The sequence below is a fragment of the Megascapheus bottae genome, chromosome 1 (genome assembly GCF_031878675.1).
Source record: "Megascapheus bottae isolate mThoBot1 chromosome 1, mThoBot2.hap1, whole genome shotgun sequence".
Taxonomy (NCBI): domain Eukaryota; kingdom Metazoa; phylum Chordata; class Mammalia; order Rodentia; family Geomyidae; genus Megascapheus; species Megascapheus bottae.
This window is the reverse complement of record NC_143509.1, coordinates 90,656,236-90,670,862: the sequence shown is the minus strand read 5'-3', so window position 1 is coordinate 90,670,862 and position 14,627 is coordinate 90,656,236. Positions and strand designations below refer to the sequence as shown.

Sequence of the window (14,627 nt, the reverse complement as noted above, 5' to 3'; positions counted from 1 at the left end):
AGCAATGACCCCTATTAGTTTTTTTATTGTAGTAAGCTGAATAGCAGGAATGTGAAAGTCTTCACATAAAAGCCAAAAATTCACTCAAGGAGTAAAGTCACTACTTTGTAAAAGAAGATTAAGCAAAATTGTATCGGGCAATAATTTCATTAAGCCATTGCCTTGAAGTATATTCATTGTAATAATTTTAGAATATATTCAAGTCCATTAAAATGAATAGGAAAGTTTTCATTGAGACTTGAAATGATATTAAACTCTCTGCTTTAGATAAAAATATCAATGATTCTAGTAAAGCTAGAGATATTATTCTGTTGTGAATTAGTGTGCAGGCACACATTAAATATGCAAACACATTTCATTTATATTTTAAATATGTTATCATTTAGGGAATTTAAACAGTATATCCTTCCTTGACAGATGCCCAGTTATTCTAACATTCTTTCCAGACATTTTCCCTCTCCACTTGACTTCAATCTCTGCCATTCTTTAGAATACTAAGCCATTTTTTTTTTTCTGGTCAACTTGGAAAAGTCAACTCATAACATTAGTGTGTGTGATTTTGTAAGATTCTGAAACTGTTAATAATGAGATTTTGGTCTTCAACTCCATTTGTATTTTTAAGGAGATCTTTTACATTTTATTAAATATACAGTGAGTATAAAATTTAAATATAAATAACACAGTTGATTTTTTTTATTGTTTTTATTTTTTATTTTCTTTTTTTTTAAATTGAGAATTTTTTTACTGTAATTAATAAAAAGGTTACATGATATTTGCCAGATAGAAGATGCATCAATTCACAAATATTGATACCCTTTCACATGTCTTGGTCCTCATCACCCCCCTCCATCCCCCCTGTCTTGGTTTTCCCCCCTTCCCTATCCAATTTCAAATAACCAAATACAAATAAATCCAATATATCAGATAACAAAGTGAAATACTGTAACAATATGAAATAACCAAGGACAGCAAAAGAGATGAGAGATAACATAGTACATGAAGGACAACAATCATTCATTGCATGGCTTTTGTTTCAATATCCTGGAGGTCTTTTCAATTACTTTCATACTATATGGCCTTATGTATCAAGGTTTTGCTCTATTGCAGATCTCGGCTAGTAGAGCCCAAGGTTTCTACTGATTATGACAAATGAGGGAAACCATTGAGCCTAAGTTCCTTTGAGTCTGGCTTACTTCACTTAATATGATTTTTTCTAAGACTTTCCATTTCCTAACAAATGGGTCGATGTCGTTTTTTCTGACAGCAGCATAGAATTCCATTGTGTACAAATACCACATCTTGTTGATCCACTCATCAACTGAGGGATATCTAGGTTGGATCCATATTTTTGCTATGGTGAATAATGTTGCAATGAACATTGTTGTGCTAGTGGATTTAGTATGCCCTAGTTTCTGGATGGTTGGGTAAATGCCAAGTAGTGGAATTGCTGGGTCATAGGGGAGCTCTATGTTTAGCCTTTTGAGGCACTGCCATATTGCTTTCCATAGTGGTTGAATGAGTTTGCACTCCCACCAACAGTGTAGTAGGGATCCCTCCTGGCCACATCCCCTCCAGCATCTGTTGTTATTAGTTTTCCTGATCCTGGCCATTCTAACTGGAGTGAGGTGGAATCTTAGAGTTGTTTTGATTTGCATTTCTTTTATGACCAAAGATGTTGAACATTTCTTCATGTGTCTATAGGTCATTTTTGTTTCTTCTTCAGAGAACACACTCTCTTTAAGTCTTTGGCCCATTTTTTAATGGGATGGTTGTTACTTTGGGGATTAGTTTTGGTTTGATTCAATTTTTTGAGCTGTTGATATATTTTAGATATGAGGCCTTTGTCTGTTGTTTGGTTGGTGAAGATATTCTCCCACTCTGTAGGCTTCCTAATTAATTTACTAGCTATGTCCTTTGCCATACAAAAGCTCTGCAGTTTAATGCAGTCCTACTTATCCAGCCTTTCTCTTATTTGCTGTGATTCTTGGTCCTTGTTAAGAAAGTTTCGACCTGTGCCAAGGAGGCCTAGTGTATCTCCTATTCCTTCTTGTAAAGTTTTCAGTGTGTCAGCTTTTACCTCCAGGCTTTTGATCCATTTGGAGTTAATTCTAGTGCAGGGTGACATATAAGGATCCAACTTCAGTTTTCTGCAGGTGCTTAACCAGTTCTGCCAGCACAACTTGTTGAAGAGGCTGTCTTTCTTCCAGTCTATTTTTTTGGCTCCTTTGTCAAAGGTTAGGTGACTATAGGTCTGTGGTTTAATATCTGGATCCTCAGTTCTATTCCATTGGTCTTCAGGCCTGTTCTTGTGCCAGTACCAAGCTGTTTTGATAATTCTACCTGGGTAATAGGGTCTAAAGTTTGGAACTGAAATTCCTCCGGTGCTATTCTTTCTGCTAAGAAGTGTTTTTGCTATACAGGGTCTTTTATTATTCTGTATGAAATTTTGGATTGCCTCTTCTATTTCTTTAAAGAATGACATTGGGATGTTGACAGGTATTGTGTTCAATCTGTAGATAGCCCTTGGCAAGATTGTCATTTTCACGATGTTGATTCTTCCAATCCAGGAGCATGGGGTTTTTTCCTTTTCCTTAGTTCTGCTTTAATTTCTTTTTTTAGGGTTTTAAAGTTTTCATCAAAAAGATCCTTTACATTCTTAGTTAAGCTAATTCCTAGGTACTTTATTTTCTTTGAGGCTATTGGGAAGGGAGTTGCTTTCCTGATTGTTGCCTCATTCCTCTCACTGATGGCGTAGAGGAAGGCAGTTGATTTTTGAGGGTTAATTTTATAGCCTGGTACCCTTCCAAAGTTTTGAATCAGCTCAAGGAGCTTGGGAGTAGAGTCTATAGGATTCTTTAAATACAGAATCATGTCATCTGCAAAGAGGGATAGTTTTACTTCCTCTTTCCCTATTTGGATCCCCTTTATGCTTGCTTCTTGCCTTATTGCACTGGCTAGGAATTCTAATATTATGTTAAAGAGGAGTGGAGAGACTGGGCATCCTTGTCTCATTCCTGATTTTAGAGGGAATAGCTTTATCTTTTCGCTATTAAGTATAATACTAGCTGTCGGTTTGGCATACACAGCCTTTATTATATTGAGGAATGTTCCATGGATTCCTAGTTTCTCCAGAGTTTTTAACATAAAGGGGTGTTGGATCTTGTCAAATGCCTTTTCTGCATCTATTGAGACAATCATGTGATTTTTGTCCTTGCTCCTGTTGATGTGTTGAATTATATTAATTGATTTGTGTATGTTTAACCAGCTTTTCCTCCCTGTGATGAATCCTGTTTGATCATAGTGTATAATTTTTTTGATAAGTTGTTATAGATGGTTGGCCAGTATTTTGTTGAGAAGTTTTGCATCGATGTTCATCAAAGAAATAGGTCTATAGTTCTCTTTCTTTGATGAATCTCTGTCTGGTTTGGGGATGATGGTTATACTGGCTTCATAGAATGAGTTTGGTAAAGAGCCTTCATTTTCAATTTCATGGAAGAGCTTAAGGAGTATTGGTGTGAGCTCTGCTTTGAAGACCTTATAGAATTCAGCTGTGAATCCATCTGGCCCTGGGTTTTTCTTAGGTGGAAGTTCACTTATTGCCATTTCTATTTCAGAGCTTGAAATAGGCATGTTTAGTTGGGTTAGTTCTTCTTGGTTCAGTGTGGTTATGTTAACATTGGCTAGGAATTCATCCATTTGTTCTAGATTCTCAAATTTGTTGGTGTAAAGATTTGAGAAGTATTCCCTCATGATATTCTGGATCTTGGTCATTTCCGTCGTGATTTTACCATTTTCGTCTGCGATTTTGTTTATTCGGTATTCTCTCTTCTTTTTTTGGTAAGATTTGCTAAGGGTTTGTCAATTTTGTTAATTCTTTCAAAGAACCAACTCCTTGTTTTGTTCATTCTTTCTATAATTTTTTTGGATTCCAAATCATTTCATTCTGCTTTGATTTTAATAATTTGCTTCCTTCTACTGGGGTTAGGGTTGGTTTGTTGCTCTTTTTCCAGGAGCTTAAGGTGAGACATTAACTTGTTGGTTTGTGATTTTTCCAACTTGCTGTTGTAGGCACTCAGTGCTATAAATTTTCCTTTGAGTACAGCCTTTGCCGTGTCCCAAAGGAGTTGGTATTTGTGTGCTCCTTACTGTTAAATTTCATAAAGTGTTGGATTTCTGTTCTGATCTCTCCGATGACCCATTGGTGATTCAACAATGTGTTGTTCAGTCTCCATGAGTTACAGGGTTTTCATTGGTGGAGATGTGTGTTCAGTTCCAATTTGATGCCTTTGTGGTCTGAGAGCGTGCAGGGAATAATTTCAGTGTTTTTGAATCTGTCCAGGTTTGTTTTATGGCCTAAGCTGTGGTCTATTTTGGAAAATGCTCCATGTGCTGCTGAGAAAAACATATATTGTGTTGTTGCTGGGTGGAATATTCTGCAGATGTCTGTTAGATCTTGTTTGTCTATATAATTGTGCAGTTCTAAGGTTTCTTTGTTGAGTTTTTGCCTTGTTGATCTGTCCATAGGTGAGAGTGGTTTGTTAAAGTCACCAACAATCACTGTGTTTCGATCTATGTATGGTTTCAGTGAAAGTAAAGTTTGCTTGATGAAGTTCGGAGCTCCAGGATTGGGTGTATAGATTTTTAGGATCATTATGTCTTCCTGGAGGAAAGATCCCTTTAGTAGTATGTAGTAACCTTCCTTGTCTTTTCTTACTAATTTTAGTTTGAAGTCTATTTTATCTGATATGAGGATGGCAACTCCAGCCTGTTTATGGGGGCCGATAGCTTGTTAGAGTTTATTCCAGCCTCTCACTTTCAAAAGATGTTAGTTTTTTTGGATAAGATGTGTCTCTTGAAGACAGCAGAACGATGGATCTTGCTTTTTGATCCAACTAGACAGTCTATGCATTTAATTGGAGAGTTAAGTCCATCGATATTGAGAGTTAGGATTGAGAGACATTTATTAGTTCCTACCATTTTTAAAAGCTTTTATTAGGGCCTGTGTCTTGACAGTTCTTGTGGTCCTTAGATGGTATACTGTTTAGGTGCCATTTCTTTCCCTATATTGCATTTATTTTGGTTTTCTATGTGTAGAACATCTCTGAGAATTTTTTGTAATGTTGGTTTGTTTGCTACATAATGTTGCAGCTTTTCTCTAGAATGGAATGTTTTTATTGTTACCTCAGTCATGAATGAGAGCTTAGCTGGGTACAGTATTCTTGGTTGGTAGTTATTTGACTTCAGGGCATGACGTATATGCTTCCAGTCACTTCTTGCTTGCATGGTCTCTGCTGAGAAATCTGGGGTTATTCTTATTTGTTTGTCTTTATAGGTTACTGATCCCTTTTCTCTGGCTGTCTTTAGGATCCTTTCTTTAGTCTCTATTGATCCAGTTCGGCTTACAATGTGGCGGAGGGATGTTCTTTTCTGGTTAGGTATGTTTAGGGTTCTAAAAGCTTCTTGTATCTGGATGGGCCTGCCCTTCTGAATACTTGGAAAGTTCTCTGAGATGATTCCCTGAAGTATATTTCCAATACCATTGACCTCTTTCTCCAGACCCTCCTCAATACCAATTAGCCTTAAAGTAGGCGTCCTAATTGTACCTTGGACCTCCTGAAGCGCTCTCTCATATTTCCTAGATTTGGATTGACTCATTTTCTGTTCTTTCTCTATAACAACTAAATTATCTTCAGCCCCGGAAATTCTCTCTTCTGCATTGTCTAGCCTACTATCAAAGCTATCTACTTTATTTTTCATCTCCCTTGCTTCTAATTGCTCATTTTTGATGCATTGCATCTCTTCTTTTAGATCATGTATGGATTTCTTTAGCTCCTTGATTTCCATTTGAGTGATTAGCTCAGTAGCTTTATTTTCTTTGGACATTTGCTGGAGTTCGGTCACCTTTTTATTTGTGGATTCTATGAATTCATCCATTTTTCCTTGAAAAACCTTCATAATGGCCTCCTTTATGGCTTCTTCTTTTTCACTTATCACCTTGTTTATGGTTTTCTCTTGTTTAGTTATTGCTTCCTCCCTTATCTCTTTCTTTATATTTTCACATTTTTCATTAATGATGTTTATTAATTGCATTTGTATAGCACTTGGAAGACTTTCCTCTAGGTTTGGCAGTGACTGTTCCATTGTCTGTTTATATTGGATGGGGGATGGTATTCATTGATTTGACATTTTTCTTGAGTTTCTTGTTCTACCCATTTGAAAATGGGAGCAAGATTAATACTAAATAAATCATAATTTTTGAGACTTAATCAACCTAGACCTCTTTAGCTGGCATACACTAGATGTTCACAATTTTTGATTGGTGTTATCACTCTTTCTTTTTGTGCACTTACAGACCAGTCTAATACAACCACTAATAAGCGATTTATGACCAAAACAATAAGCCTCTCAATCCAATCTCTATTGTATTTAAGTCCCTCTGAACCTAGAGTAGAATTGAACACCTAGATATACAATGTCATTCAACAGCCATCAAGTGTAGATCCATGCATTATAAGGGTTGAAGGACGAACAGAGGACCAGGGATAGAAAAATAGAATGAGAGAGATCAGGGGAGGTACAAGAGGATTAACGTAGGAGTGTAAGATTATTATAGTAATGAAGAAAAGGTATAGCATAAGGATAACTGACCTAAGTTGGTAAGTAGGTAGTGTATTTGAGTACATAGTTTGGAAAGTATTAGATAAAACTTATGTGTTGCTACATGACTAGCTCTCAGCCCAAACAGTGGCCTCACAGTGGGCCGTGGGATGGATCTGCGAGCTTCAGTCTGAGCACGGTGGGCAGACGTTTTCCTGTGCTGCTTCCAGAGGAGCCCCGGCCAAGGGTCTGGGGTTTGAGAGTTTCCAGGGGCTCTCAGCAGGACCAGCAGGAGAAGGCTCTGTTCCCAGGGGTGGGGCCCACCTGAGGACGTGGGTTCCAAGGGCGGAGCCGTGCCTTTCTGATTCCCAGAAGGCAAGCTTGGCTGCTGGTTGGCCCTTCAGATCCTTGCTGTGTTTCCACTGCTTTGTCAGAGAGTCTTTGACTGTGGGGGGCCCCTCAGTGCTGTCTTGCTCAAGATTCCCAGTTGGAGGATGCCCTGCTCAAGATTTGAGGGGGACAGATGCTGGCTCCTATTTTCCCACACACCTCACCCGCTGTTGTAAGGCAGGGACTCAGTGCCATCCACTCTCCAGATCCAGTGGCCTGGGAAAGGAACCTGTTGGGTGGGTGGGAGCTGGGACAGCTCTGCCTCCCCTGGTGGGGTGCTGAGTCTTAGTGTAGCCCGCCTGTCAGTCTCCAATCAGAGGGCTGGGAATTGAACCTGTGGGGCGAGTGGGAGTTGGGACAGCTCTGACTCCCTTGGTGGGGTGCTGGGTCTTAGCGCCGCCTGCCTGTCAGTCTCCACTCAATGGCCTGAGGGAGGGAACTGATGAGGGAAGGGACAGGATTCTAAATTCCTTGCCCCCCCTGCTCCTGCCAGTCTTTCTCTGGTGTGGTGGAGGGGTCTGAGTTAAGTTCTATTTCTTGGCACCAGCTCTGTTTTCCCGGTGGATTTGGGGACCCCCTCTATTACTCACACCTCTGCGGTCCGTCTGTGGGCGATCTACGGTGGTGAGGAGTCTTTCACTCCGCTTGGGTCTCCACCGCTGCCTGTGTTCTGCGTCTGGGTTCCACTGCTTGCTGTTCTGGTTCTGTGCCTGGGTTCCGTTGTTTCTGCAGCTCGCTGGCCCGGTCCTATGCTGGTTTCAGTGGGTCGGGGCTGCCTGGCCTGGCCCCCTCCGCCATGGAGCCCGTGGCAAGGGGTGGGGGAGGGGTCTTGGCGTTCTGAACTCTTTGAGAAAGTTGGATGTGAGCTTTATCTGGATTTCTTTTCCAGTTTGTGTCCTTCTCCGTTGCTTTTTGAGTTTGTTGTTGTGGATTTCTTAAGGTAGTTGGCTCTTGGGACTCCCTGGTTCTCTCTTTTTGGGAGAGAGAGCTAGGCAGCATCCCTATTGTCTTGGCGCCATCTTCCATTCCCTCTAAATAACACATTTTCAATTCTGGAGGATAGAATATGTCTTCTTCTTTTCTTACCATCACAACTACTAGGAGATTGTTCACCTTGGCACCATTCTGAGTTGCAAAAAATTGGAATTTCCATTTTAGATGAATTAGGATGACAGTCAAATAATGTAAATATAGCTGACCAAGTAGGCTGGGTGATAAGACACATGCATATACAAATTTACATTGTGTGTTTGAAGTAAATATTGTGTAGGGTATGCTATTTTGGATAAAAGTATCTTTGAGAATGTATTTTCTCTTGCTGAAGAAATGGGAAGTCTTCATTGAAAACACAATGTTCAATTTATAGCAAGTACCAGGAAGAACTGTTTGAATAACAAACAGCAAAATATTGTTTTTGGACTGCAGAGACTAAAAGCAGGTAAATTATTTAAATATTTCTTTGCTTAAGCTGACTGTAACTTTCCTGAAGCTAATTGTATATTAACTGTTCCTGTATTTCAAACTAAATAATTTTCTTTGCCCTTGGTCTTTGTTACACTAAGCTCCACATTCACTGCTGTTAGTCAGAGGATCATTTCTCAGCACAACAATTATTTCCCTCCCATGCTTCTGAAAGAAAGCTCAGAGGGGAGTTTGACCTCTGGTCCTTTGTGATCATTGATTTTGAACAACGATAATTAAATCTTAAAGTGCAGTAATTGTGAAGTGAGAAATGTTCTAGAGACAAAATTGTATTAAGAGCAAATAATTAAAATTAGCATAATGAAGGTGTGCTTAATTTTCAGAGGGAAAGCATCAAAAAAAACTACACTAAACCAAGGATATTAGGTTCACTCTTTAGCTTAAATATTAAATTTTTAAGTGTCTCTATAACTACCTGGTTTGTTTTTATAAATTATAAATTCCTGCATAGTGCAAAATAATGAGCAGCAAAAGGATTAAAAGAGGCAAGTAATTATGAAAGAAATAATATTTATATAAACACCAGATATTACGTTTTTAGTGTTCCTGTATAAAGGAGCTAAACAGTCAGACTAATTGTCCTAAATGATCAGCCTTTGTTAAGAATGAAGAAAATATATTGCTAGATTGTTTGTATTTGATCTGCCAGAAACTAGGTTTTGAACTCATCACCTAGACACTGTTCCTGATTTTTTTTCACTCAAGGTTAGCACCCAATACCTTGGAACATTGGGTGGTTAGTAGTCATAAAAATCGCAAAGACTTTACTTCCTAGGCTGGACCAACGATTCTCCATGTCCTGAGTAGCTAGGATTATAAATACAGCCAGCAATGACCAGTAAATAGATATGAAATATATAGTACAAAAAGATACAACTGTAAGTGACAAAGATGCTGAATTCTAGATTTAAAAATGTTTTACCTTTATGGAATCAAACAAAATTAAATGTGATTTACTGCTACTGTGATTTTTTATTATTTAAATACAATTCCCCTATTAAAATATAGAGAAAATAAAAGCTATCTGGTTGTATGAAGCATACAGTATATAGTAAAATGTACAGAAAAATCTACAATAAATTCAACATTTGCTCATTATTTAAACTTTCAGGAAAATATTCAGAAAACTTTCAGAAAAAAGTTTTCATAGTCATACAGTTCACAAAATTGGAGAAGAAAATGCATAATTAATGAGAAAAGTTGCATAAGTAGTCTGTGAAAATTAGGTTTGAAATTTAAAAAATCTTGTTAACATTATTCGAAATTTTACTGATTTTTTTCACACTAGAAACTTGGAAATAAATAAAAAGCAACTAATTAGAAGGAAAAGTAAGTTATTTACATATCATACAAATTTGTGGAAATTCTAGAATTTTATAACTATCTGGAATTAAAAAGTTTAGTTAGCATACCATATGCCATGAAATCTAGACAAATTAATGAATTAAAATTAATGATGTCAGAAAATCACACTAAAATTTTTCGTGAGATGGTTTCTACTTATTATGTTATAAAAATGATCAAACTGGGGAGTCGGCGACATGAACTCTTCTCAGCTCGCACCGTCTCTCTTGTGCCTCTCAGCCTCGGCATGGAGCGCGACAGAGTCACCCCTTCTGTATCATTCTTCAAGAAAAACAAGTTCTTCACAAGGAGAAAAGCCTAAATCTGTCAAACAATCCATGAAGAAACCAAAGTTACCAGTTGGCCGTTTTGATGCACCAGAAGAGTCCATCTTAGAGAGAAAGAACCACTGAAAAATTTCCAGGTAATTAATCCAGTTACCAAAGAAAAAGGTGGACCCAGAGGCACAGATTCTACCTGAAATGGAGATTGGGAACAAAAAGGACACTGTACTGATTTTTAACTGCACTTTCATTTATTGACTATTTAAATTGTTATTTATAGTTATTTTCTTTTTCTGTGTATAAGTCATCTAATTTTTGTCATGTGTTTAAATGTATATATAATGGATGTGGAAGAAAATATGCTGCTATAACTAAGAATGGGAAATACTCTTATGTTAGCAAGTTAACTAATAACAAATGTCCTTGGGTTTATAAAATATCATTAGAGCTATAAAGCTTTACTTCATCATTTTTCAGTTTGATCAGTTGCTTATAAAATGCACATGTAAAGAAAATAATTTAGTGCTGGGAGTGTGGCCTAGCGGTAGAGTGCTTGCCTAGTATGCATGAAGCCCTAGGTTCGATGGCTCAGTATCGCATACACAGAAAAAGCTAGAAGTGGCACTGTGGCTCAAGTGGTAGAGCTCTAGCCTTAAGAAAGCTCAAGGAGAGTGCCCAGGCCCTGAGTTCAAGACCCAGGTCTGTCAAAAAAAAAGAAAGGAAAAAAGAGAATGAATAAATACAATTGAAATACTTGCATTGAAAGTTCTTCATACAGGGGTCGGGAGTTTGGCCTAGTGGTAGAGTGCTTGCCTAGTATGCACGAAGACCTGGGTTCGATTCCTTGGTATCACATGCATAGAAAAAAGCTGAAAGTGGTGCTGAGGCTCAAGTGGTAGAGCTCTAGCCTTGAGAAAGTCCAAGGACAGGGCTCAGGCCTAAAAAAAAAAAAAAAAAAAAAAAGTTCTGCATACAATAATAAAAGTTACTAGTTGAGAATAGTGAACTGAGCATAAAATGACCTGAGACTCTTATTTCCAATTAACCTCTAGAAAAGGGGAAGTGGGGCTTGGGTCAAGGGTAGGGCCTTGAGCTGATGAGTTCAGGGACAATGCCCAGGCCCAGGGGTAGAGTGGTAGCCTTGAGCTGAAGAGTTCAGAGAGAGAGCCCAGGCTGAGTTCAAGCCCCATGACCCACTCCCCCCACCAAAAAAATAGTGAACTGAATTGAAATGTTTATTAGTTTGTGAAACATAAGCTTCATGTAAAGCAAATGTGATAAAAGCAGAGAATGAAATGCATCTATTTAGTTTATTTTGATGATTCAAGGGCTATTGTCCATGAGACTTTTACCTCCAATTAACCACCCAAAAGACAGAAGTAGCGTTGTGGATCAAGTGATTGAACACCAGCCCTGAGTAAAAAATCCTAAAGGACAGCACCTAAGACCCAGCAGACAGGCAGACAGACAGACAGACAGACAGACAGACAGACACACACACACACACACACACACACACACACACACACACACACACACAGCAACTCTAGGGCTTTTGGATCACTGGATTGAGAAATGTCTAAATCTGAAATGAAGGGTAAGAACTGCTGGGCTCTACTCGCATCTTTTGTCTTTCTTTTTTCCCCAGTTGTTTTTGGTGGTTATGGGCTTTGGGCATTTTTGGTCAAGGGTATTGCTATACCACTTTGAGCCACATTCCTCTCCCAATTTTTTTTGGTTAAATGGAGATTAGAGTCTCCTGGACTTTTCTACCTGGACTGGATTTGAACCACTTTGCCTCCTGAGTAGTTAGGATTACAGGCATGAGCCACTTTGGATTACAGGCATGAGCCACCAGCACCCTGCATAAGACATCTTTTATTTCATAAATTGAACTTACTATCAGCCCTAAAGCTAAACTTGAATGATGTAGTAAGAAAAAGTTTGCAGATTCCATACAAGGCAGAAAGGAATGGGCTAATAGTACTTGAGATTAATGAAAAGTTCGTTGTTACTGGAGAGGACTATGGGGAGACATTTTTAAATGAATAAACGTTTAAAAGTATTATCTCTCTAGAAACAAACTCATGAATGTATTTATTCCTGTGAGTCACTTTTTTTTTATCAGTTGTCATCTCTGAGTCTACATTTAATCTTCTATTTGCAGTTACTACTAATAACTGCATTTCTTTAAATATATTCTGTATTTAGTCAGTATAAATTATCGAAGATTTATTAAGTTAGTATTTTAAAAATTGTGTTAAATTATTTTGTATTTGTGTTTTGTACTGAAAAGCATTTTCAAAACCCTACGAAGACTTTCTTTTATGCCACATTCATCATTACCGTATGTGATAGAGAAGATAATTATTATATTGTAAAAGTAAGTATAGAACACAAAACAGCCAGTCTGAAGATAATAATCTCTTTAAGTGGGTGCTAGTAGCCACACCTGTAATCCTAGCCACTCAACCTAATCCTGAGGTTGAGACCTGAGGATTGTGGTTCAAAGCCACCCCAGGCAAAGTCTGTGAGACTTTTACCTCCACTAAAACTACCGAAAAGCTAGGAATGGAGCTGTGATTCAAGCGGTATTAGTGGAAAGCACAAAAGGCTCAAGGACAGCACCCACACCCACGGTTCAAGCCCCAAAAACAGCACCAAAAAAAAGAACATTTTAAACCTCTGTTAACGTTATTCATGACATATCAAACATATGAAAAAAATAGTGTTCATTGTGTCCTGCAAGTTTTAGTGAACACTTCAGAGACTCACGGAACTTTCCATGGCTGCTATGGAAGGAAATACATGGTTCAGATCTTGTAATGGGAAGCAGTCAATTAAGAGCCCAGATGTTATCCCGTGGGATTCACCAGTGTTCTTTTTCGTCTTACCAATGAGTATGCTAGGGCTCATAATGCTGGACCACGTCCATGTTGGGCAATATTGACTCAAGACCATCTTATTACCCTGCCCAGAATTTTGTTTGAGTTGGAGAGAGGGTAATACTAGGGTTTTCACTGATTACTTCGTGCTTTTGATCAGCTTTCTCACTCAAGGCTTTTGCTCTATCACTTAAGCCATACCTCCACTTCCTTCATTTTGCTGGTTCAAAAAAATAAGAGTCTAGTGGATTTGTCTGCCCAGGCCCTGGCTGGCTTCAAATCATGATCCCAGATCTTAGCTTTCTAATCTAAGCTACGATTACAGATAGGTACCACTAGTAACCTGCCAGAATTTTCTTGTACTGTGCTGCAATCTGAGACTTACCATACAGTCTTCCTTTTCACGGATGCCAGACCATACTTGATTATCCCCTTTATAGTTCGGAGATGTCTCTTCCCAATAAAATTCTTTCAGATTAAAAAAAAAAAATAAAAAAAGATCAAATTGCAAATTGCGAGGGAAAAGCATTGAACAGGGATGGGAGTTTGGCCTACCGGTAGAGTGCTTGCCTAGCATGCACGAAGGCCCGGGTTGGATTCCTCGGTACCACATACATAGAAAAAAAGCCAGAAGTGGTGCTGAGGCTCAAGTGGTAGAGCTCTAGCCTTGAGAAAATCCAAGTACAGTGCTCAGGCCCTGAGATCAAGCCCAGGACTGGCAAAAAAAAAAAAAAAAAAACCATGGAATAGATATAAGATATAAACCTTTAAAAACTTTAAGAAACTTTAAGCCAAGTGCCATATAAAAATTTAAAAGTTTGAGAATGTTAATATTATAACTGAGGCATGTCTCAGGACACTATTGACTGAGGGTCGCATTCAGGAAAGACCCAACAACTGCTGCTGGTATGACATGGCACCCACAGCTCGATCTGTATTTAGTGAGCACTTTTTCTAAAATAAAGTTAGATCTGTACCGAGAGTCTAGTCTCCGGAGCCTCTGGGCTCCATCACCGTCTTACCCCCCTCCTAGATGTCCGAGAAGGACCCCAACATATAGAGTTGGGTATTCATTTACAATTGATATGTCAGGTTTACAAAGAACAAAAACAGTCACAAGAAAGCTCCCCTAAAAAAGAAAAGTAATGCATTAGAATAAGCCTACAAAAACATGCAATTTATAATGAATTTTATCAAGATTGTATTTCCAAGCATTTAACAATTGCCATGCAAAGAAATACTAGGTACAGTTAAATGTTTTGAGTTTAATTAAGGAAGAAATAAATTCCAATAAGAAATAAATACATAGAACATGAAGGTAAACATTTTATATTGGTAGTCTGTATAAATGTTGTGAAACAATATGTGAATGTAATTTAAGGGAAAAATAGATAACGATGGGAAATACAATCATACTAATCTGTTCTTAGGAACTTATAGAAAACTTTGAACAAAGAGTGATTCATAATTGAATCTAAACTGACATTGGTTAAAAGATAAAGAGAGTTCTTTCCATGGTTTTTAACAGGAAAGAAGAAATACACCTGGGAAGGAGAGCACTTTGTTGAGCTTCCAGCATGTGATTTGTTAATATTTACAAGTAGAGGTAAGTATGGAAGAAGTATAATTCTCCCCATTTGTCAAC

The 14,627-nt window shown here is 38.1% G+C and overlaps 1 pseudogene; it reads left to right on the top strand.

Moving 5' to 3' along the window:
* Nucleotides 1-10,010: 10,010 nt before the first annotated feature.
* On the top strand, nucleotides 10,011-10,336 carry LOC150069581 (succinate dehydrogenase assembly factor 4, mitochondrial pseudogene; annotated as a pseudogene).
* Nucleotides 10,337-14,627: the final 4,291 nt, after the last annotated feature.